Raw genomic sequence first — 26,477 nt, 5'->3', positions numbered from 1 at the left:
TTCTTTTTGATCAAAATAACAGCCCAAAATAGCTACTTCTAAGCCCATCCACTGTAACTCTATAGGCTACTCTGATACACACACACACACACACACACACACTTCTTTATCTGTATCCATAATATCACAAAACTTCCTCAAAACAAGTTTTCTTGAGTGGGTCCAAACTACAGGATCACAGTCATAAAAGGAAAGGGTCACCCCAGCTGCTACATAATTATTCCTCAAAAACAAAACCTGAATTTTTTTTAAAGATTTATTTTATTTGTTTGAAAGACAGAGTTACAGAGAGTGGCAGAGCCCGAGGTGGGGAGGGGGTCTTCCATCTGCTGGTTCATTCCCCAAATGATCGCAATGGTCAGAGCTAAGCTGATCTGAGGCCAGGAGCCAGGAACCTCTTCCAGGTCTCCCACCTGGGTGCAGGGGCCCAAGGACTTGGACAATCTTCTACTGCTTTCCCAGTCCATAGCAGAGAGCTGGATTGGAAGTGGAGCAACCGGGACTCGAACCGGTACTCGTATGGGATGCCAGCGCTGCAGGCAGGGATTTTAACCCACTGTGCCAGAGCACCAGCCCCAAATCTGAATTTTTGCAAAACAACTAGAGAATTCAAATTAGACACTATTCTTTACTAGAGTTAAACTTCCATTAGAAGGCCAAATATTTTAAAGTCCCTCAAGTCTGCTTTACCTTGACTGTCATCTTGCTAATTGAATACCTTATTCCATAACCTCCAATAATTCAGGCAAACTTTAGGTTAATATATGGATGAGACATAGGTAGATATGTGAACACACACACACACATATGATTTCTGAAGATGTAGCATTACCCTTTCAGAAACATTTCTCAGTTTTATGCTAGCAGTTGTTGACAAAGACAATTCAGGAGTTCTTTTTAGCTTCTTTGCCTCTTTGCCCGGCCAATTCAAATTCAACACTTATATTTAATAGTAATTTGGTATGAGAGAAAGAAAACGCCTCTCTATCTACCCTTGAGTTTAGAGTGATGAAAGATAAAAAGTTATGATAGCATTCTGGTTTTGAGAGAATCAGAATGCCTATTTACTTCTCTTTTGTGGAAGTGTACTTGAAAAGTAAAACATGAAACCCTGCCCCAGTGTGAGATTAAAAGCAGAGGGAGGTTTTCCTTGTAACTACAAATGATCAACACGAAGAGAACAAGTAATGATGAGTTTTTGAAAATGATAAGATTGTAGCAATCCAAAGCACTGCAAGAAATTGGCAAATTGTAAAACGACCACACACCAGAAGGAGCCACAGTGAAGCTCTAATTTTGCAGGCTCTCCAGCCTCAGTAAATGGAGGCAATGCAGACAGCTTGAATGCTTTTCTTCCACCCACAGCTGCCAGACCTTCTAAATCATGAGATACAGGAGGTTAGCCATGTGTGGTCTTCATCTGAGGAAGGTAAAGTATAATAGCCACAGGGCACAGGGCAGTTGAGATATCTCTAAACCTGTTTCTGTCATTGCTTTAGGGATACAAATCTTGTTGGCTTTATTGAATGTGGCAACTGACAGCAGGTTATGAACATTAACAGGGTCTGGAGAAGTGACTTTCACCATCGACTAGATGGCTCCCTTTGGAACTAGGTACAACTTCCAGGGATCAGGCAAATTGAAGTCAGTTTAAAGAATAGTACATTCATAGGTAGGTACAACTCTGGGGCACCTGGAAGCTAATAGCCATCTATTGGTAACTTAACTCCTTCACATCTATGGACCAGAATCCTGTTCTGATTCAAAAGTCCTCATTTGGGGCTGGTATTGTGGCACAACAGGTTGAGTCACCGCCTACAACCCTATATCCCATATTGGAGCACTGGGTCAAGTACCATTTGCTCCATTTCTGATCCAGCTCACTGCTAATGCACCTGGGAAAGCAGCAGCAGATGGCCCCATCTGGAGTCCCTGGCTCTTGGTTTCAGCTTGCCTAGCCTGGCCTATACAGCCATTTGGGACTGAACCAGTGGATGGAAGAACTCTTTATCACTCCCTCCTTCTCTGTCACTCTGCTTTTCAAATACAGATAAAAATATTTACTCCTTTATAGTGAAATGAAGTGAAAATAAAACCCTAATGATTATACAAGGAAGTACCCAATTGTTGTACAGTGTGTAATCTGTAAATCTGTTGAGATCTCAACCTCCCCAAAAATTTTTTGAAAGATATTTGGGATTCTTGGTGATAGTCATGAAAGAAACACCCCATTAGAGTTTCTAAAAAAATACCAAAGCATCTTTGTTCAGATCAGATTATCCTTTAACTATTTAGTTGCTAAGGCTGTCAAATCCTTTCCACCTTGCCACCAGTGCTTATGTATCAACCCAAAGACATATTTTCCTTATTGTGCCTTCCTGGTTTTTGATGTTGTTTCTGGTCCAGTTATTATGGTTGACACTTTTGTCTCTCCTTCACTCCCCAGTTCTTATCCCTACCCTGGCCGCTTGTTCTCCAAAAGTTCTCCATCACCCTTCCCTGCCTGGTGATGACACAGCAATACATCAACTCCGGAAAAGTGAATATTACTGTTTCCCATTTCCCACTATTATCAAGTACCTGTTTTTGTGAAGTCTTCATTGCTAATTAATTTACAAATACTGGTATTTGCTTATTCTTTCCTTTTTTGCTGTTGTTAAAGAGAAGACAAGCTGTTAGGTTTAACACCTTAAATATGATAAATTATAAAATGAGCTTTACAGTAAACTTTGAGTTTAGTTTGGTTGTTTTCTTGTAACCACATACTATGCTCTGGTCTCTTCAAGGCATCTGGCTTTCACTGATTCATTCACTCTGCAAACATTTAGTCCTGCCATTTTCATAATTTTTCCATTATAAAACATCTCATCTAAGAGAGTTTTGCTATGTTTGGTGAGTTGCAACTGATGTTTTCTAATTTTCCAATTATTTCCATGTAAACATTTCTGAACTGCTTCATTTTCACTTCTTTCCACATATTTTGATCCTTTCTCCATTTACTCATTCTAAGTAATTTTTTTCTTTCCTCCATATGCTTATGCTTAAATAATTCCTTTATTTGTTACATGTACTTTTCCCTTGCAAATAATTGTAGCTACAGTATGTAATTATGGTTTAATCATTGCATCCATTCTGTTCAATGATCCTTTTACTAAGAGGAATTACATCTCGAGTTAACACCCTTATCAAGTGCCAGTTTTCAAAGAACAAGCTATGAGGTCTTGCTGAGTTTTGCCCAGCAAATGCCTTCTCCAGAACAAAGCATTCTTACAGAGTGAATGGTTTGAGAAAATCTGATAACAGTTCAGTCTGACAGAAAAATGAAAACTATATTTTAGTCATGTTGCAGGTAAGAAATAACATATGAAACTGAACCTGTCTGCAAAATGTGCCTGAAGTTTTAAAGATCCATGAAATCATTCATTTTTTAAGATCAAACTTTTTAAGTTGTATTTGAATTAACTTTTTGAAATATTGACAACTCTTGCTCATCTAATGATTGCTGATTTTAGAATTTTTCTGTAAAGAAATGTTATCAGAAATAAATAAAAGTAAAGGATAATCTTCACTTTACCTTTAATTTTTATTTTATCACTCTAACCCCTCTTTTAAAGATTAAATTTAAAAAATAGAATGTAAACCAGTCAACAAATAGAATAATGTCTTTATTAGCAATATTTATTTTTGAGCTCTAGAGTGCTGGGCCCTCTACTATAAGCTTTACATGGATCATCACCTTTAATCTGCAGACAAAATGATGTGGGGCTTATTATTATCCTCATTTTACAGATGAGCTAACAGGTTTGTAAAAGGTTAAATGGCTTCCCAAAGTCATACAACTATTGTGATAATAGCATCAATAAGTGACCTCATTCTAACTCATAGGCTGATGAGGTCTGTGAACTTTTGGGTTATTTAAGTTAAATAGCATTTCCAAGGATCATTATGGGAAAGTCAGAATCTATTACCTTAAAATCACCAAGACATAGACACTCACATTGTGCTCATATTTCAGTTTCTAACATAGTGGGTGCAACATGTCCAGAGGGGTTTTGTGGGATCATACCACGGACACCATAATTGAGAACTATAAAACATTCCTGGTCTCTATCTATAGCCCATTGACATCACCTAGTTGTTGCATTATTTTTTAACTAAAAGAACTTTTCTAATAATTATATTACAAGAAAGAGACATAACTTTGCAAACTTCGAACCAGCAATTTGCTGTGTCACCAATGATCCAAAAAAGCATCATATGTATGCATGCTATATCACATATTTGACAAACACCATTTATTAGTTTGCGTATCTTCAAAAACATGACTGTTTATACATTGCTATCATGAGATGTGTGTCGTGTGGTCTAAATGTGAAATATTTCAGGTGCTCCAATTTTTTGTTTGAGCAGTCACTATGTGTGTCATATGAATTATCTCTGCTTAAAGAATTCAACAGTGATGAGCATCAAAGCCCAAGATGATTCACTTTAAAATCTTTCTGTAAATTCTGAGGGAGTTACAGGATTTTGGAGTGTTTCAGGCTTATGATACAGAATAATAGTATCATTCTCCAATGAATCCCAATTACACCAATTAATGGAAGGTTACAGGTAATGAGATGCTAATCACAGACATTTTATTATGCATACACATAAGCACTATATTATATATCATCCTTAAATAAAATGAAGGGAGTAGTTTAAGCTCCATTACTTCAGTAAACACTCAGCAAAATAATTCATATTATTTGTAGCCTGGTTGCCCATAAAACTTTCAACAGTTGAATAAATATCTGAATTCTCTCCTGTCTTTGTTTCAGCTTACTTGCATCCCCGTGAGTCTTTCTCCCCTGCTCCAGATAGAACTTCAGGATCCTAGTGATACTAATAGGAGCTGAGTGCTTAATTTCTTGCATGCTACATATAAAACCACACTTCTGTGTCAGGATCCAAAAGAACAATATAAAAGTTATAAGCACTGGTTTTATATGGAATCCTTCATACACAAATTATCTCAAAGAGCTTTACAAACAATGAATTCAACACTGGTATCGCAAAGATGATGTAAACAAATGAAGCAGACATTGAGCGTTCAGCAATAACTCACACAGAGTCCTCCTTGAAATGTCAAAAAGTATATTTCTTCCCAAGTATCCTTTCCCAAAACAGTGTTTTCCCCATGAAGATTGCTGTCAATCACAGAACTCCACTCATATTTCATATAAAGGAAATAAAATGTTCTCATTTAAAAGATTGGTACAGTAACTTGTACAAGAACTTCAAGGAGGACATGCAAAAATTAAATCAGTTTGTTTGATGCCAGATTACTAGACCTATTTATTAATATTTGCTGCTAGTTAGGGTTTAAAAAATGACTCATCACAGCTGCTTTCATCCTTATTAGCCACACACACACACACACACACACACACAGTTTTAAAAACCCATTTTGAACATCTAGAGGGTAAATATTTTGATATTTAGCTCACACTAAGCATTTTCCCTGCCCTCATTTTCTTGTTATTCATTTTATTTCATAAATCATGTATATGTTTTCCTTACCAAATTAATAGTTTTATAAGAAATCATGTGTTAGTTTTGTAGTCCCCACTACCGTTGACTGATAGCATCTATCCAGTTTCCACTGGGCTATTAGCACCTCCATAGATTTAAAATTGACTAAACAGGGGCCAGCACCGTGGCAGAGTGGGCTAAGCCTCTGCCTGCAGCCCTGCATCCCATATGGGCACCAGTTTGTGTCTCAGCTGCTCCTCTTCCTATCCAGCTCTCTGCTATGGCCTGGGAAAGCAGTGGAAGATGGCCCCCGTCCTTGTGAGACCCAGAAGAAGCTCCTGGATCCTGGCTTCAGATCAGTCCAGCTCCAGCTGTTGCTGCCATTTTCAGAGTGAACCAGTGGGTAGAAGATCTTTCTCTTGTCTCTCCCTCTCTCCTTCTATAACTCTACCTCTCAATTAAATAAATAAAAATCTAAAAAAAAATTGACTAAACAAATGCAGCGATGTTATTCCAGAACATACATTTGTACGTCAAAAGGAAGAAAATGAATTTTTATATCTTTAGTTTTGCATAACCTATATTTAAATCACAATAAGATTCAGGTTTTTCCCATGTTAGTGGAAAGAAATGACTTTCCAATGACCTATTAAGTAATATCCTCATCTAAATTTCTGTGAGTTCCTTCAGATCCACCACAAGCTGGTTTTGATGGAACAAAATGAAAAGTAGAAAGCTGCAGATCACTGGTTCTTGCCCTGGGAAGATCCTCCAAAGCATTTGTTAGCAGCAGCAGCTGTACTGTATCATCATCAAACAAGGGTCCACTACTGTCAGAATTCTTTGTGTCATTATTCTAGCCACAAAGGAAGGAAAAGGAAAACTTTCTTTTCTCATTGAATTTTTCAGAAATAGCCTTTAGGGAAATTAAGATTTTAGGTCATATCACCATTGTTGATACCCTTATAGCATTATTTTTTTTATTTGAGAAACAGAGATAACTCCAATCCTGTGGTTCACTCCCCAAATGCCCACCATGGCCAATGTTGGGCCAGGGGCAGAGCCAGGAACTCAATTCGGGAACTTAACCAGGCCATCACCTGGTGCCTTCCAAGGTCTGTGTTAGCAGGAAGCTGGAACCAGAAATCAGACCCAGATACTCCTATGGAGGATATGGGCATCTTAACTGCTAGGCTAAACACCTACTCCAGCTTGCAGCATGTTTAACACCCTACATCAGTAGGGATGTTGAACAGCTGGATAAAATAAATGTACACTGCCTACACTCCCCTTACTGCATCTTGCTTTCCTTCATTGCAATAACTGAAATGCAAGAGCCCACTCCCTGTCCATGTCCAGTAGACTTCATTGCAGGTTCTGGAAAGTGTTTACTCAGCCCCTCTGTCATATACCCCCAATACATGCAAGGCTCTAGAAGCTCAGACCTTAATTCATTTTGCATTTAACTGGACTATAACTCTTCTCTCCCCTTCTGGGCCAGCTCTTCCATTGTTTTGTCTGTAGTTATGACTCAGAGACCCATGGCCATAAGGAAACTCATGCAGAGGCCAAAATCTTATTTATGTTCTCTTGATTAAAGGAATCATATCGGGTCCTCTAAAGGAAACTTACATCCAGGGGAACACATCAGATCCTGAAATATAGTACTCTCTGGAGCTGGAATGACCACATTTAAATACTCTCTGTACCACCTTGGGTTTTGTGCAATGGGACAGACAACTGAGCTTACAATGCCTCATCTTTAAAACAGATAATAAGAGAAGCTACCCCATGTATTTTTCTTTGGATCAATTGCATTAGTATATGTAAAGTACATCTGGCATACAGAAGCCCTCAATAGTATCTATGTGTTGGCTCTTTTGATTATTACCAGCATTGACTGCACTAGCAGCTATAACAGGCAAACACAGAAATCTCAGTGATCCAACATTATAGAAACTCATTGCTTGCCCTCACAAAGCTTAATTGAATGTTCTGATTAGGAGGATGGATTTCTCCCTTGTAGTAATTCAATGATCTTGTGACTCTGCCATCCCCTAAGATCATGAAGTCCATTGTTGCTGCTTCTGCTCTGGCCAGCAGACCAGGGGAAAGAGAGCAGAAGCAAGGAAGATTGTGATGGCAGTCCTATGGGCTTGGCCAGTAAGGCAGGCCCCACTCCCTCACACATTTTACTGGCCAGTACTCAGTCACACAGATGCACCTAACACAGGGGAGTCTCAGCCTAGTGGTATGTCCAATAGGAAGAAAGCTTTAGTGATCACATGTTAATGTAGTGTCTGCCACAGCCATTTAGAGGCCTTCAAGGAAAATCATTTCTGAATAAACTTCAGGCCTAATTTAAGACTAAAGCTATTTAGACACTAATTAACTCACTTTGCACTTATCAACTGTTGATATTATCTCTTATCAGTAAAACCTGTCCTCCCTCTCAGTTTCTTACTCTGATCAGCATGAGGCAATAAGGTCTTTCTGCTGAATTGATTCATGCTTGTGGAGGCAGAAGAAAGAGCACAAGGTTTCCAGATTGATTGTTGATTTGTAATAGGGAATTGCACAAAAGAGGAGTCACCAAGCCAAGGCAGGCCTGGCCCTCTAAGGCTGACTTATAGTTGCATAAGGAACTGGGACATGCCCTCAGAACTTCACATAATTACCCTACTTCCCAAATCTCAGCACTGCCTCCTCGATGAAGATTCCTGCCACATGCATTCTTCAGCCTTATGTTGGAGAGTGAAGGGGAATCCAGGCAGCCAGGTCAAAAATAGAGCCACTTCTCTACAGTCAAGGACCCCTTACCCTATCTCCCTCTGGTTGTGAAGCTCAAAATTACCTAAAGCCCTTTCTCTATTTGAGATTAAAATCATTGTATAAAAGATTTCCTATGCCAAAGACCCACTTCTTCTTGAACATTAATCTTCTTGAACAAAAATCAAAGAATACCTTTTCCAATATCCCAAACCCCAAATTCAGTTAGGACATTGTGCTTTAAAAATTTATCTTTCCTAGGTCTGAACCCTGGCCTTGTTTTGATATTTGCTTTCAGTGGGATTCTTCTGTTGTTAAAAAGATTTACAAATCTTTGAAGACCCAGAAGTCTTGGTTCCAATGTTACATATGAGGGCGCTTCAAAAAATAGAAAATAGAATTAAAGGATAAGTTTGGGCACAAAAACTTAAGTACCTGCATATTTTCAAATTACTGACTTAGTTCATCCTTCTCCCCTTTGCAACACCTTCTTTTGGGCAATATAATCTGATATTTAAGTGTGCAGTTCTCAAACTAGACTATCTAGGTCTAAATCTGGATTCTGCCCATTACTGTGACAGGTTGTATGACCCTTGGACAATTATAGACTTCATATGCCCCAGTTTCCCCTAGAATAGCAATAATATATAGCTTATAGGGTTGTTGTAAATGTTAAGTAAATTAATGCATATGGAATGCATAGAAGATGGTGTATTATTGTAGTACGTATTCTTCCTCATAATTGTAAATTATACCATTGTTCACTATGTAATTGAAATAGTTCCCCTAAAACAAAATTACAAGCATGAGCCATGAATAGATACAACACAGAGATTCATACATACAGAGATGAGATAGAGGTAGAGGTAGAGGTAGAGGTAGAGGTAGAGGTAGAGGTAGAGGCACAGGTGGAGGTAGAGGTGAGAGGGAACTAGGTATCACTTCAGTCTCCAGAGAAGCTGGGCAGACCTTAAGCCACCTCCTGCTATGAGCAGTTTCAGTACTTCACCTCCAAGTGCTATATACAAATAGTATCTCTGTTTCATGTGCCATGACTTGTCAAAGCAGGAAAATGTTTCCATTGAAGTTCCTAGAAAGACTATTACCTAGAAAAGGAGACCTGATTCTATTGAAGTTGAAACAGCAACATATAAGAATGTGCCCACCAATTTTCCACCACATTTAGAGCTATTAACTTCTGACCTAGGTTTCTGAGAAATCTTTCACAGGGCAGATAATCACACCAGAAAAGAGAAGGCCAGAGGATGCCAGAATTTCTTAAGCACTGACATGGGAACTCAACAAGTGGTTCCTGAACTAGGAATTATGAGCAGTGACTGACAAAGGGATTCCAAAATTGACTCTAAACCTGGTTGGGATTCCAATGGGGATGCCCAGTGCTAAATCTGGATTATACTCGGAGAACTCACCTTGGAATGGCACCCTAGAGTTCACATCAAGAACCATGTCCTCAAAATCCCTTGTCCTGTTTGATTTCTAAAGCCATTCATGGAGGACATCAAGCAGTTGCTCTCTAGCCATCTGTACATCAAATGTCAAACCAAAATACACGCATACACAAATTATGACCATTTCTGTGCGTTTGAAAATATTTATGTACTACTAGGTCATTTATAACCAATGCAAGAATTTACCTGACAACCAGAGTAAGCACTGGTTCAAAGCCAAATTCCAAATTATTCCAAGTCTCCTTAAATTAGCCCTCCATCAAGTTATTTCACAACAAAATAGATGATTCATATGGTGTTTCTATTCATTATGTAAAGCATAGTTTCCTGGAAAAAATAATCACACCTCTTTGTTTTATAGAATACTTTATAATTTCAAAGATGCTTTCACGTGTTTGACTCTAGAACGAATAAAATCCATTCCATCTTATTTTTTTCCATTAAGTCCTCTTGCAATGCTAGTTCCTCCTAGTCATAATGGAACATAATTTTAGTGGGGGCCATGTTAAGACCTTGCTGGTTTCTAAACACCAAAAAGAATTTTTCTCATTTTATAGATGATCAATATAATAATAAAGAGTAAACACTTCCTGAGCTCTTAGCATGCACCAAAAGAATGCCTCTGATGAGTTCTTTCACACTTCCTCATGAAGAGGGAAATAGATGTCCTTTTTTCAGATTTATTTTGTTTATTTGAAAGAGTTACAGAGAAGCAGAGACAGAGAGAGAGTCAGAGAGAGAAGTCTTCCATCCAATGGTTCACTTCCCAGATGGCTGCAATGACCAAAACTACACCGATCCGAAGCCAGGAGCCAGGAGCTTCTTCTGGGTCTCCAATGCAAGTGCAGGGGCCCAAAGACTTGAGCCATCTTGTACTGCTTTCCAGGCCATAGCAGAGAGCTGGATCGGACGTGGAACAGCCAGGACTCAAACCAGTGCCCATATGGGATGCTGGCACTGTAGGCAGTAGCTGTACCAGCTCCACCACAGCACTGGCCCCTAGATGTTCTTTTAAAGAACAAGGAGAGTTGCATTTGTGTAGTTGAGCTCCTTGAAATTTCCTTGAGTTGCTATCTTTAGTCCATTTTCTTTACAAAGGAAAATAGTTCATTTAGCTCATGAGTCTGAAGGCAGGAGGTTTGAGGTCAAATGGCCACATCCAATGAGAGTTCCATCTTTCTTCATAACATGATGAAGAGGCAGAACAAGCCTACATATGCAGTGAAAGCATGAGAGTGGACTCGCTTTGTAACAACCAGCTCACCCAGTAACTAACCTCGTCCTGAGAAAGTGAGAATTTTCTCACTTCCACATGAATGAATCCAGTCCCACAAGAGCAGCATCGACTTTCCTCATGAGGATAGAGCCCAGATGACTCAGCACCTCCTAAGCACCACTTCTCAACACTGTTAAATGGGGAGGGAGAGGGGGGAGAAAAGGAAGTGTGGTTATTATCTTAGATCTCTACCTATGAAATCTGTTCTCTTTATATTAATAAAAACAAAAAATATAAACTCATCCTAGTGAAAAAACATGAAAATGAAAATTTTAACATTAGATTGTTTTTGACCTACATTTTATTTATTTTCTAGAAATCTGTAAATGATGGCAAATACTCCAATGCAAATAATGATGTAATTAATTTTATCTTCAATCATTGCATGCTAACATTATATTCACTTTAACAATAGTAGTGTATAAATTCTAAAATTAATAGAATGTCCGTAGGTAAACAGGTCTATAAAAATTAACTTTAAAAGTGACTTTCAGGGGAGGGTGTTGTGGTGCAGTGGGTTAAGAGGCCATTGGGACATCAGTTTTCCATATTTTAATCCCTGATTCAAATCCCAGCTATTTCATGATTTCTATACAGCTTCCTGCTAATGTGCTTGGTTGGCAGCAGAGATGGCACAAGTCAATATGTTCCTGCCATTCACATAGTAGACTTGGATAGAATCCCTGACTCCTGGCTTCAACCTGGCATTTTGCAGCCACTTTGGAGAGTGAACCAGTGGAAGAAAAATATCTCTTTCTCACTATCTCTCTTTTTTTCTCTGTCGCTCCACCTTTAAAATAAATATTTGAAAAGAAAAACAAGAATTTAAAGCATCAAAAGAGATAAATTAAAGCAAATAATTAAATCTTTTTATTTGCCTATGGTAATACAACATTATCAAGCATTAAGTGTGCTTATGTGAAATTTGCAACTGAATTTCATTAAAACACAAAATATCAAACCCATTAAGTTATTAAAATGATTATTTAATATATATTTCTTTGGAAATACAAAGGTTTAAAACAAAAAGTGCTATATAAAAGTTTAAGGTGGAACTGATTAAAAATATCAGATGACAAACTGGTAGTGTGCATGCACTTTTCTAATCATGTGCATTAATTGTGACAACTTTGATAAATTGTCATTACAAGGGTGCAAAATTCTTGTATCCCTAATAAAATTGAGGGACAATTCAATATTTTAAATGCATATTTTTGTAAATCTTGAAATATTTGAGCTAATTAACTATATTTGTTATTGGCATTAAGTTGGTTAATGTAATGGAGAAGAAATGCCTTGTTTTGTGTATAAACTGACCCCTCCACTGATTTGAAGGTTTATGTTTTGCTTGTCAATATCATCAACTGTAAATGAGAATTAACTGTGCATTTCACTGGGACTTCAGTTTTGGAAGAACTCAGAACAGATACTTACACTAATTGTTTAATCAATTAATTCATTAAAAGCTTATTCAGTGTTCCATGTTATCAGGGCTTCAGAGATTAATAAAGCATCTGCTATGGTTTCAGTATGGTTTGTCCTCCAAACCTCAAGTTGAAATCTGATTCCCCATTTAACAGTGTTGAGAAGTGGTGCTTAGGAGGTGCTGAGTCATCTGGGCTCTATCCTCATGAGGAAAGTCGATGCTGCTCTTGTGGGACTGGATTCATTCATGTGGAAGTGAGAAAATTCTCACTTTCTCAGGACGAGGTTAGTTACTGGGTGAGCTGGTTGTTACAAAGCGAGTCCACTCTCATGCTTTCATTGCATACGTAGGCTTGTTCTGCCTCTTCATCATGTTATGAAGAAAGATGGAACTCTCATTGGATGTGGCCTTTTGACCTCAAACCTCCTGCCTTCAGACTCATGAGCTAAATGAACTATTTTCCTTTGTAAAGAAAATGGACTCCCCCCTTCCTCCCTCAATTCCCTTTATCCTTCTCTTTTTTTCTTTAATTTTTGCAAAGACATAATTTCTATCTCCTCCATAATCACAGGCTTAATTCACCACTACTCATAGCATTTAACAAGTAAAAAGTAGGAAAACTAGAATTCCAAGGGAGTATAAGCAAGAGTGAAAACAACAACCATAACATAAGATGTCTGTTTCATTTCTATACATTTTTTGTATTCTATATCAACTACCACAATATCAGAGAAAACATATTTGTCTTTTTTGGGATTTATTTTTTGGGCTTGTTTCACTAAGGATAATGGTTTGCAGTTGAAACAATTTTGTTGCAAAAGACATAATTTGATTCTTTTTCATGATTAAGTAATATTCCATAGTGTATTTATACCATATTTTCTTCTTCCAGCCATCAATTTATGGACATCTAGGCTAACTCCATATCTCGGCTATTGTTAATTGAGCTGAAATAAACATGGAGGTCCAGATAACTCTTTCATATGCTGATTTCATTTCATTTGGGTAAACTCGCAGAGTGGATGGCTGAGCCATACAGTAGATCCATTTTCAGATTTCTGAGGAATCTCCATATTGTCTCACATAATGATTGTACTAGTTTACATTCCCATCAACAGTGTATTAGGGTAACTTTTTCCCCCACCCTCACCAACATTTATTGTTTTTTTTTTTATTTTTGGATGATAGCCTTTTTAACTGGGTTGAGGTGAAACCTCATTGTGTTTTGATTTGCATTTCCCTCGTGGCTAGTGATTCTAAGCATTTATTTTCATATGTCTTTTGGATTTCATCCTTTGAAAACTGCCTGTTCAAGTCCTTTGCCCATTTCTTTTTTTTTTTTTATTAGTGGGCTTAATTTATTTTTTCTTTTTCTTTTTTTAGAAGGCTTTTATTTAATGAATACAAATTTCATATGTATAGCTTTTAGGAATATAGTGGTTCTCCTCCCCCCCCCCCATCCCCACCCTCCACCCCCGCTCCCATCCCACCTACTCCCTCTCCAATTCCATTCTTCATTAAGTTTTATTTTTAATTAACTTTATATTTAGAAGACCAACTCCACACTAAGTAAAGATTTCAACGGTTTGCACCCACACACACAAACACACACCAGGTATAAAGTACAGATTGAAAGCAAGTTTTAGAGTTATTTCTCATAGTACAACTCATTAAGGAAAGAAGTCCTACATGGGGAGTAAGTACACAGTGACTCTTGTTGTTGATTTAACAGTTACCACTCTTATTTTGATGTCAGTGACCACCGAGTCTCTTGACATGAGCTACCAAAGCTGTGGAAGCCTTTTGAGTACAAAAACTCTGTTGGTATTTAGACAGGGCCATATGCCAAATGGAAGTCTCTCCTCCCTTCAGAGAAAAGTACATCCTTCTTTGATAGCCCCTACTTTCCATTGGGGTTTCACTCACAGAGATATTTCATTTAGGTAATTTTTTGTCACAGTGTCTTGGCTTTCCATGCCTGGAATGCTCTCATGGGCTTTTCATCCAGATCTAACTGCCTTATGGGCTGATTCTGAGGTTAGAGTGCTGTTTAGGGAGTTTGTCATTCTATGAATCTGCTGTGTGGACTGCTTCCCATGTTGGAACTTTCTCTGCTTTTTAGTCCTATCTAATGGTAATACCAGACACTTGGTCTTATTTTTGTGATCCCTTTGACACTTAATCCTGTCTCTATGATCAATTCTGCACTTAATATGATCACTTTATCATGTAGGATGGAATTAGTACCACCCAGCTTAATGGGATTTGGAGTCCCCATGGTCCTTTGCCCATTTCTTAACTGGATTGTTTGTTTTGTTGTTGCTGAATTTCTTGAGCTCTTTTTTTTTAAGATTTATTTTATTTATTCGAAAGTCAGAATTACAGAGAAAGTGGGAGAGGCAGAGAGAGAGAAAGAGAGAGCCATCTTCCTTCTGCTGATTAATTCTCCAAGTGGCTGCAACAGCTGAGACTGGGCCAGACCGAAGCCATGAGCCAGAAGCTTCTTCCAGGTCTCCCATATGGGTGCAGGGGCCCAAGCACTTGATCCATCTTCCCACTGCTTTCCCAGGTGCATTAGCAGGGACTTGGATCAAAAGTGGAGCAGCTGGAAATCAAACTGTTACCCATATGAGATGCTGATGTTGAAGACAACCAGACGGTGGCTTAACCCACCATGCCACAATGCCAGCCCCTCTTGGGTTCTTTATAGATCCTGGATATTAATCCTTTATCAGTTGCATAGCTTGCAAATATTTTCTTCCATTCTGTGGTTCCTTCTTCACTTTGTTGAGTGTTTCCTTTGCAGTGCAGATTATATTACCTTGATAAATGGATTAGTCTACTTTTGCTTTTATTGTCTATGCTTCTGGGGTCTTTTCCAAGATATCTTTACCTATGCCAATGTCTTGCAGAATTTCCCCAATGTTTTCCTCTCGTAATTTGATGGTACAAGGTTGTAGATTTGGGTCATTGATCCATCTTGAGTTTATTTTATATGAGGTATAAGGTAAGGGTTTTGTTTCATACTTCCTCATGCTTAGATCCAATCTTCCTCGCACCATTTGTTGAAGAGATTGTCCTTTCTCCAGGGATTGATTTTAGCTCATTTGTCAAAGATTAGTTGTTTGTAGATGCATGTATTAATTTTGAGGGTTACTATTCTTCTTGAATTAGAGCAGCTAAATTTTAAAATCCAACAAACATGTTATCTGAGAAGTGGCATGGTATAGCAGAAAGAGTGTAAATTGGAGAGTTAATCAAATATACTTTTGAATCATAGCTCTACTTAAACACTAGCTCTGTGTCCATGTACAAATTCTTAACTTTTCTTAGAGCTTGATTCCCTTATTTACCAAGTAGCTATTTCTACCTGGAATGTTATCAAGAGGCTTCAATAAGAAAACACATATAAAATACCAAACAAGCATAAAGCATGCCTGACAATGAGAAGGCATTCAACAAACATTTGATTCTTCCTCCTTCTTTCTTACTTTTTTTAAGTGGAAATCTGACTGGCTCTAAAAACAATAGTCTGCTAGTGGATTAAGCCACTTCTTGGGACATCAGCATCCCATATCATAGTGTCTGGGTTTGAGTATCACCTCTGCTTTTGATTCAACTTCCTGCTAATGCATACCCTGGGAAACAGCAAATGATGGCCCAAGTATTTGATTTTTTGCCACCCATGTGGGGGACTTGGATGGAGTCCCTGGCTCTTGGGTTCAACTGATCTAAACCCCACTGTTTTGGGCATTTGGGGAGTAAACCTGCAGATGGAAGATTCTCTTTCTCTTTCTATATCTCCCTCTCTTTCACTCTGCCTTCCAAATAAAACAAAATGTTTAAAAAATAAAAAAACAATAGTCTGAAGGAAAATTAACAAATTGATTCAAATAATCACCACTAATTTGTTATATGAGTCAGTGTGTGTGTGTGTGTGTGTGTGGCAACTCTATGTGTGTGTGTGAGATCAGCTGAATATCACGTTGTTTGCTTTTATTTTAAGCAAAAACTATTCTTATTAAATGCTTCTCACTTATTTTTATCTCAAGCATACATCCAGAAAAATTTTCATTTTTGTTAGAAAAGACTGTTTTATGAATTATTAATCATCTAGCGAATTCATTAGATCATGTCTGGGTTACTAACCCAGTGCTTTTAAAATATATATGTTACCTGAAATTTACTCCTATAACACTGATAGGCAAAGAAAACAAGAGACTCTTTCCTTTCCAAAAGATTTCCTGTTGTTCACCTTGGGACATTAATGGGCAGTGAGTTTCAGTTCTTTCTCAATTGGAATTTTCCTTTAAGACATCCACTAAGAATTTGTATCACGTCTGCAGTGATTTAAAAATCTATGACTCTAGAAAAAAATGGTGTTTTAAATTATTTCCCCTTTTCCAAAATTACTTTCAAAGAAGGCACAATGAAAAGAGTAGCAATTTTTAACATACCAGTGTTCACAGGGCAAAAGGCTTTGTTTGTAGCTTTGTGTTCTTTGTTAAAAAAAAAAAAAATCTGTCCAGTTTCATTCTGAATTGTACTGAAACCTTACCAAGTTTTTGGTGTGGGTTTCAGTGCTTTATTTAGTCCCTGTTTTGTTCTTTGCTCTCCTGCTTCAGTCCCCAGAGCCAATGTGGAGGTTGGAACTAAACCCTCCCCAATTCTTGCCTTTGAAAGGATGGGAAGCTAGAGGCAGTTAAAAACCTAAGAGGAAAAAAATATTCAAAACAGTTATACCTCAGTTGATCAAGTTTTAAATTACAGTAACTATATAAAAACAGGTATATTTTATTAGAAACTACAAACTTTTAAACTATAATTGATGTTTTTCTTCTTTATGACAAAGATTAGATTGTGACTTCATTTATACCAAGACATGTCTGAGAACAGCTGTTGAGGTGATCTGTATATAAAACATAGAACAATGCCACCTTCTTGTCAAAAACTGTTATTGTCTTCCCATTACCTAAGTAAAGGCTAAGTTACTTTCAATGAGATGGTGGCCATTTGGCTGCCCAAGGACTTTATTACCTTCCTATGTGGAGAGAAATTCCCATCATGTGAGTCTTCCCGAATCCAAAGGAAGACTCTCTCCACTGCCTGGAAGCTAGCGCACACACCCGTGACTTAGGTTTGGCTGGTTGGAATCTCTTAGGTGGGATTCTCAATCCTGAGAGAAAGCCACAAACCACGGAGACAGTTGATTAACTACCCAGTGAAGCCACAAACACCAGCAGTGTCCTGAAGACATTGCTTTACTATTCTTTGGCTCTGCTCCCCTTCCAAGCCCATTTCTCTATGCTTCCCAAGAGTAATGTAAACGACCATCAAACAAATCCTTTTCTTCTTAGGATAGCTATTAGTGCTGTTTTAATCCATATTGTGCTGCTATTGCAAAATACCTCAGATTGGGTAATTTACAAAGAATAGAAATGTATTTCTCTTTGCTGAGAAGTCCAAGGTCAAGGCACCAGAATCTGGTGAGGGCTTTCTTGCTATGTCTTCACGTGGCAGAAGGAAGAAGAGCAAGAGATAACAACACATTCTGACAAGCCCATTTATTAGCAGTGCTAATTCATTCATGAGGGCTATGCCATCATGACCTAAACACCTAAAGGATCCCACCTTCTAAAACTGCTGTAATTAGGATTAAATTTCCAACACGTGAATGTTGGAGGAACATATTCAGATCAGCTGCCTTTCATTGCTTGCAATTAAGAAACTTACTGATACATATAGCCCATGAACTCTCATTTTTACCAACATCCACACAATGTTGATGGCATTCAGGTTCACTGGGCTTCTTTTGGTGTCTTAAATATTTGAATCTTCTTCCTTTCTATCAAATTCAATTCTATATACTTGGAGTTCTTTTCTTTCCTTGCAGATGTGACTAGCTGCTTTTCTTCTCTGGAGTCTTAGTTCAAACATCACCAATTCAGAAAGACCAGCCTAGGAGGTAAAGAATATCCTATCTTCATGTTACTGCCCTCTTTTATCTTCTTTTTTCTTCCTTTGCACACAGATTAGTCCATTATCTGGTGATTCTTAATTGCTGGTGAGTACAGACAATGAACCACATATTCCTTAGATAATAAATGATGAAAAGCCTAAAATTTTGTACCCTTATCTTTGTCATTTAAACTTAATGTACATTACATGAAAATGTGTACATAATTTTGAATGTAAAGTTTAATTGTAATAAGCGTATAAATATCACACTTTGTGTAGATTTTTTTACCACAAGTTGGCAGACAAAATCCTCAAGCCATAAGATAAATTATCTGAAGAGTAAGACTTGAACAAAGAGGATTTGAAATTCTAAAATTCAGAATGTATGCTTTAATCTCAATGTTATAAACTTTATGCCAAAGAACATTTTATTGATATTTGTTTTAATGTCAATGAAAAAAAGACCGATGCCTAAAACAACTTTAACCTCTATATAAGTAAGCTTAGAAGGGCTTCTGCTGGTTTTGTTAAAGCAATAGTAGTACAAGATTCTTACATTTTCCCTATGCTTGGGGACATTAAAATGAATATTTTCAGACTATAAATTGAAAATCCTGAGACTTGGGGGGACATTGAATTAATCTGTGCTGAAGAAGCAAGTAAAGATGACAGCAGAGATTGAACAATCCCCTTGGCTTCCTTGAGACCCCTGTGCAGTGGATATATATCATAAATATGATACGTATATTATAGATGTACTGTGGGATTTTACATATAGCCTTCTAAGAAAGGCACAATAGCAATAGGCAATAGGCATGCTAAAGAGCATGTTACTTTGGGCACAATGCCCATTTTTGGAATAGAATATTCTTTTTCCTCCTTGGAGCAGCAAGAAGAGTGCCTCCGTACTTTGTCAATTCCACTTCACATTATTATGCTCTTCACCCCCTTCATTAAAGCACTGGTATGCAAGTGATCATTTCTAATAATAGGCTCTCCACTATTAGAAGTGGGTCTTTTTCATTTTTCACTAAATTATGAAATAGCTTCCATTATAACTTATGTTCTGTATACTCCAGCCAAGACTTTTCTCTCATCTTAAAATGCTCTGCTTTAAATGGGCCTCTAATGTATAATTTTATTGTTTGAGCATTTCATTTTCTTTTTTGATTTATGTTTCTTTATAGCTGGTTAGACAGCTCTTTGTGATCTTTTGATGAAAGATTCTACATAAATAAAATTGACTGAGAAGAAGGACCTTGATCGTAGCGTTGGAATATGCTCTCTGCACTCTGCAAACTTAAGATCAAGATTCAGATTTCAAATGAAAGATTCAAAGAAAGCTCCAGCTTTCCTACTTTCTAATTTTTACTCTAAAATTTCAGATTAAATTTGGTCATTTTACTCATGTTGTATTTAAGCGGCTATATTCTGACAGAAGGGGTGGTTTTAGAATTTTTTTTCACCAAAGTATATTCATCTGCTAAAGCTAGAGTAAGTAAATAATTATAATGATTATGCCAACTGTATTATATGTCATTCAGACATTAAACTTCCAATTTTAAAAGCAGCAACTAATATCTGGTATTTAGAACAGGCAACCAAATAGGTGCCAATCTTTTTCAAACCAATAGTTATCTGAAAACATTGAGGATTTAATGTTATTTACAACATCTATGCAATAATTTTTTTCAGTATTTTCCTATTTATATCTTACATTTGTTTAATATTGGGATATCAGCTTTTTAAATTGTTAGTGAATCATGGATGCAACTTAAGAAAATCCTTATTCCTTACTACCCTTTCAGATACTTGCGGGTGCCTTTATGACTGGCTAATATTTTTTTTTCACCTCTCATCCAGTGTGCTCAGTCAAAAGGATCTGTCATGCTTAATACAGATGTCTAAAATGTCTGCAAGTGAACTTTAGAAAAATAGTATATATTTGTTGTAGTTCATACTGCTGCCTAAACATTCTTTTATTTATTTTCTCCTTCTTTGAAATACCAACTTCAAATTCTAAATAGTAATTTCTTTTATTACCAATTGGTTTTTGAAGAACATCATGAAAGAAATTATAAGGAATTTTTTTTACTCCACAAATATGGATGATTGGGCCTCTCAATTCACATAATAAGCATGGTTGTGAACACTTACGGAGCATGCACAATGTCTTGGACACTATCATACATAGTTTATGTCTCATTTCAATCAAACAAGCAAGTCTATAATATGGGAAATGTCCTGAACACTTCAAAGATGAGTCAACTAGGTTGGAAATTTAACTGGCTAATATTTTGAATGCAGTTTGAGATATATTAAATATGAGGTGTTGGCTGGCTATCTAAGATGTCCAATTGAGACTCAGAAATATAGATCTGGAACTCAAGAGAAATACTTAACCTGGGACATGTAAATTCAGGAGTTATCTGTTCCTATAGAAAGAACAGAAATAAAATCAAAGAGTCTTAGAAGATGTGGCAGTAATCAAAAATACACAGAATAAATAGTTCAGAAAATGAAGAGAATAATAAAGAAAATTTATGATATCATATAGTATCACAGTGAGAATTGGAGACTGAATTGGAATGAGTCTTCTGATTCCAGATCCTATGCTCATTGAGGGAACTGACCCAGTGAATACTATTTTAAGCACAGGAATCCAGTGCTGCCTTTGAGGGCTGAGGCTCTCAGTGTAGTCAGAAGAATGAGAGACTGCCAATTCCCTTTTGGAGTCCAAGAACAAGCAACAAGGCATTGGTGGTAACTAATGGAAGTGAGGGGGAAAGATGATAGAAAAGGTAGTTGTGATCAAAGAGAGGCAAATTAGGGCAGTTCACCACACCAACTAATTTTTCTTTTGGAATTTTTTATCCTTTTCCTCATATTTCCCTCACCAACACACATACAATTCTGTTGTGTTGATGATATCAAGGAAGAAATGTTACCATAGAAGTCAGTTAAGAAGGCTTCATATTTTCAAAAACCTACATTCCAGGGCCAGTGCTGTGGCATAATGGGTAAAGCCGCCTGCCGTGCCAGCATCCCATATGGGCCCCAGTTCAAGACCCAGCTGCACCACTTCTGAGCCAGCTCTCTGCTGTATTCTGGGAAAGCAGTAGAAGATGGTCCAAGTCCTTGGATCCCTGCACCTGGGTAGAGACCCAGAAGAGGCTCCTGGCTTCAGATCGGCTCAGCTCTGGCTGTTGCAGCTAATTGGGGAGTGAACCAGCAGGTGGAAAACCTCTTTCTCTCTCTCTCTCTCTCTTTCTCTGACTCTCCTTTTCTGTCTGTGTAACTCTGTAACAAAATGGAGACTAGCATCCTGTGTGAGAGCACCGGTTCAAGTCCCAGCTGCTCTTCTTCCAATCCATCTCCCTACTGATGTGCCTGGGAAAGTAGCGGAAGGTGGCCCAAGTATTTGTGCCCTGCCACCTATGTGGGAGAATCAGGTGGAGTTCCTGGCCCTGGTTGCAGCCTTGCTCAAGGCTGGCCATTGTAAACATCAAATCATTTTTTATTTTGTGCAGTTTTTACAGATATCAATATCAAGCATGTATTCCCTTAAGTAAATAAAAGTAAATTCAAAGAATTACTTTTCCTAAGTAACAGACAAGGCCTCTGACATTAACACTTCCACACATGAGGAAAATGGGAGCTGGTTTAGATTGTGTTGTGAAGACATGTGAACATGAGTATAGTTTTTTTTTAAAGACTTATTTATTTATTCTAAAGGCAGTTATAGAAAGCGATAGATCTTCCATCTGCTGGTTCACTTCTCAAATGGCTGCAATGTCCCAATAATCACTGGGAAAGATTAAGTATCTTTTTTATTTAGAGTGGAGTAGTCCATGTCAATAAATTAAAGTGAAAAAGATGTGATTTTTATCTTGTTCATATGGACATAAACCATAATGACATAGAATTATTTTAAGGTAAATTTCAATTTAATAGATAATACGAAAGCTATATGATATGGGTAGAAAAACTACCCCAAAATCTCGGTGATTTAAAATTGCCAGGTCTATTTCTTTTTCTTGTCCACTGGATTCCAACAACGGGGTGTGCTTCACACAGTCATGTAGACTTTTAATGGCATAACCACGACAGATGGAAAATAACTGCTTCTTAGTCATTGGCAAAGAAAGGTGAAAGAGAGAGGGAGAGACTAGCTCCCTGGCAATTAAATGCTTCATCCCAATGGAAAAACTAATCACATGGAAAATAGAGAAGTGGGAAGTATCTTTTTCTTGTTTTTCAGAAAAGAGTGAGCTAAAATTGATGGTTTCTAGTAATGTCTCCCTTGATGGCTTTTGTCATTTCTTATTGTTGAACATTCTAATAGCTCTTCAGCCAAGGTTCTTGTTCTACAGAAACATGGAGAAAGAACAAAACACTTTCAAGCAGGAGAACTGAACTCCAGGCATGTCTTTCCTAGTAACTAGGTGGTTATGCAAATTTTGACAAGTTAGTTCAAATTCCTGGACCTTGGTCGCTTTAGTTAAAAAGTGAGAAGGCTGGACTATACCTTGTCTAAGCTCCTTAGTGGAATAAAATTCCATAAATTTATTTTAAGCTTTTAGATAAAATGATCATTAAGCTAGTCAGAACAACATTTTCAAGAGCCATATATTTCACAAAAATTCAATTGGGAATGTATTTCTTTGTCTTCAATTATGTAGGTAAAGATATTTACAAACCTCACACTTTTGTTCCAACATTGATAGATATATTTTAACTTCCAACCTTAGAAAAGGGCAATAGTGTATTAATACTGTTATCTTCCCCTTTAGCTTTCTTCCATCATCCAACTTCCACCATCGCTGTCATACTTACATAGCATTCTTCTATCATAGTTATCTCTTTTGAATTTTTGTAACATTGGTTTTCAAAGTTTTAAATTTGATCCTGTAAATATTCCTTACTGGAAAGCACAAATAGTAAATATATAATTACATTTTCTTTCATATACAGCTGTTTCTTTCCTAGAATTTCTTTTGTTTCCTTCCTACCAACTATTCATCTCTGTCATTTTCATCAACTTTTCTAATTTTCCATCTAATTGGATGTTTATCCACTTCCTCTTTACCCAGAAACCTTCCTCCTAAGATTGTTGCTCTTTCCTTTCTAACCCAAACTGATTGCTCCCTGAGCACACCCTTTTACCCTAATATTAGAATTTTCATCCACAGCTTTCCAGGGTTTGTTATTGTTTCCTGCATCTCACAATCTCTCATTCAGGTTACATCCTCATTTTGCTTCAGCACATCTTCAAGAATCTCCCTATGTCCTAAACAGCACTCTGGCCTCAGAATTAGCCCTTAAGGCATTCGGGTCTGGCTGAAGAGCCCATGAGAGTATTTCAGGCATGGAAAGCCAAGACATTCCGGCCCAAAAAAAAAAAAAAAAAAAAAAAACTAAATGAAAGATTTCTGCGAGTGAGATTCCAGTGGAAAGAACAGTTTATCAAAGAAGGAGGTACTTTTCTCTGAAGGGAGGAGAGATCTTCCACTTTGACTATGACTTTGTCTAAATAAGATCGGAGTTGGTGAACTCAAAATGCTTCCATAACCTTGGCAACTCATGACAAGAGCCTAGGGTGGTTACTGATGCCATAAACAAGAGTGTCAAATTGTTAAGTCAACAACAGGAGTCACTGTGCACTTACTCCTCATGTAGGAGCTCTGTCCTTAATGTGTTATTCAATGTGAATTAATGCTATAACTAGTACTCAAACAGTATTTTTCATTTTGTGTTTCTGTGTGGGTGCAAACTGTTGAAATCTTTACTTAATATATACTAAATTGATCTTCTGTATATAAAGAGAATTGAAAATGAATCTTGATGTGAATGGAATGGGAGAGGGAGCGGGAGATGGGAGGGTTGTTGGTGGGAGGGAAGATATGGGGGTGGAAAGCCACTGTAATCCATAAACTGTACTTTGGAAATTTACATTTATTAAATAAAAGTTAAAAAAGAATCTTCCTAATGTAGTGGGTTTAGGAGGCATAAGCTTACCCTTCAAGATAGACACAGCCACTTTTCTTTGCAGATGGTACCAGAAACTTGGTAACCTGCCCATAAACACTCAGAACTCCTTGTGCTACTGTTGCCTTCCTATTGTCAGGAAGTATATGAATATGGAAGGTGATGTACTCATGGAGGAATTAACACTTGCTGGGAGAACACCGAAGCAATAACTTCTAGGACTTGTACAGTTCCCTTGGCCTTTGGATGCAATAACTAAGATGAATCCTTTGTATCATTTCCCAGTCCTCACTGTATAATTGAGCTTCAGTCACCCACAGTGAAAGCTGGTATTGTAGTCTGTCTGGGGTTGCCATATCAGAATTCAAACGATTGGATGATTTATAATTAGTAGAGATTAATTTACCTCATGGCTCTGGAGGTTGGAAAGACCAAAATCAAGGAGCTACGTCTGGTGAAGACCTTCTGGCTGCATCACAGCATGATGGAAGGCACCACATGGCAAGGGAGCAAGCAAGAGAGAACAAGAGAAGGCCAAAGTTGCTTTTGTTACAAATCCAGCTCTTGTGATAATGAACCCACTCCCAGTCAGGAAAGCTCTAATTGATGTCCCATTTCTCATCATGATGGCTTTGGGATTGTTTTCCAATACATGAACTTTGGGAGACAATTCAAACCACAGCAGCTGGCTTCACAGCTAGCTCTCCTTCCACCAGACACCCCTCCTTCCTTAGTCTTACTTCCCTGCACTGCCCTACCAGTGTTGCCTATTCTTCTGAGGCAAACTTCCTACCCTTGAACATACAACTCTTGACCTGCTTCAGGAAACCCAAAGTAAGTCAAGAACTAGCAGTTTTGAGTTCCTGTTCTGTGATATATACTACATTATTGAATCCCTGTAACAACCCTCTGAGAAAACAGATTGTAGAGGTTAAAATACTACGGTACGCTATTCTGTTACAGATGTGGAAAGTGAGTTCAGCAAGTTGATGGCATGTGAAGTACAAATTCTCACACATTTCACCTGAGACGAAAGCCCAGGTGCTATCCACTGCCTCCTGTGGCCCCTTTCATAGACAGAGGGAATGTGGGCAACCCCTTACAGCTTCTACCTTACTCCAGAAAAGGGCTCTGAATCCCTAATCTACACAAAGTCTTAAAATCATTTTCTTTTGCCACTTCAAATCCTTCATGGAGCTACACAGTATTCATAAATAAATATATTTCTTCTATATCTGCTGCTTAATTTTCAATAAGCTGGCCCTAATTTCCTTCAGCTCTTCAGCCTATATAGGCCAATGCTTATTTTCATGGCTGATTAATGGTTCTGATTAGTCCTTAAAGCAGGAAATCCAATATCCCTTAGGGGAACCCTAAAGATGCAGATGACCATGAATTCAAGGAAGCCTATTCACAACAGAAATCAATGGAGAAAGGAGGCAATGTTAATGCAGACAACGTTCTACCAGTTTCTAAATGCAAGTGCTCAGACAGAGTAGAGGGAGGGGAGAGGGTAACAGAGAATGTATTCAGAATACCACATTGCAGTTCCATCACTCTAAAAGCCAGCTTTAACAGCTCCCTTCCCAATGTGGAAATTTAAAGCTTCCTTTTCGTGAATTTTGACTGGTTTATAGTCCTGAAAGAAAACTTCACCTCTCTCGCAGATTACCTCTTGGATTGAATATGTCGCCAGGAGCTGAGAGGGCTTGATTTCACCAAAGCTACACCACAGCCACAGCTTTGGCATCATTACAATAATTTCAAAACCAGGAATATTTTTAAAATTTTAGATATGTGAAAAGTACCTTCATTTTTGTAGCACATTGCTTATTTGCATGAAGATGTCACTTTAAAGATGATCATAAAGTCTTCTAATATGCTTTTGATAGAACAGGTTCCTTTAATCCAACAAATGTAACTTTCCACCGGTCATTTTGTAATCATCCTGTTGGTGAATTCCTTACAGATAACAGGACAATACCATATCCCCTCCACTTCCTTCTGACTGTTCTATGGGGACCAGTATGAAAGAGTGGGAAGATGAGCAGGGTTCTCAGGATTAGGATTATAAGGA

The sequence above is a fragment of the Oryctolagus cuniculus genome, chromosome 5 (genome assembly GCF_051225735.1).
Source record: "Oryctolagus cuniculus isolate XC-2025 breed Fujian yellow rabbit chromosome 5, ASM5122573v1, whole genome shotgun sequence".
NCBI lineage: Eukaryota > Metazoa > Chordata > Mammalia > Lagomorpha > Leporidae > Oryctolagus > Oryctolagus cuniculus.
Note: the sequence above shows the minus strand (reverse complement) of the source record.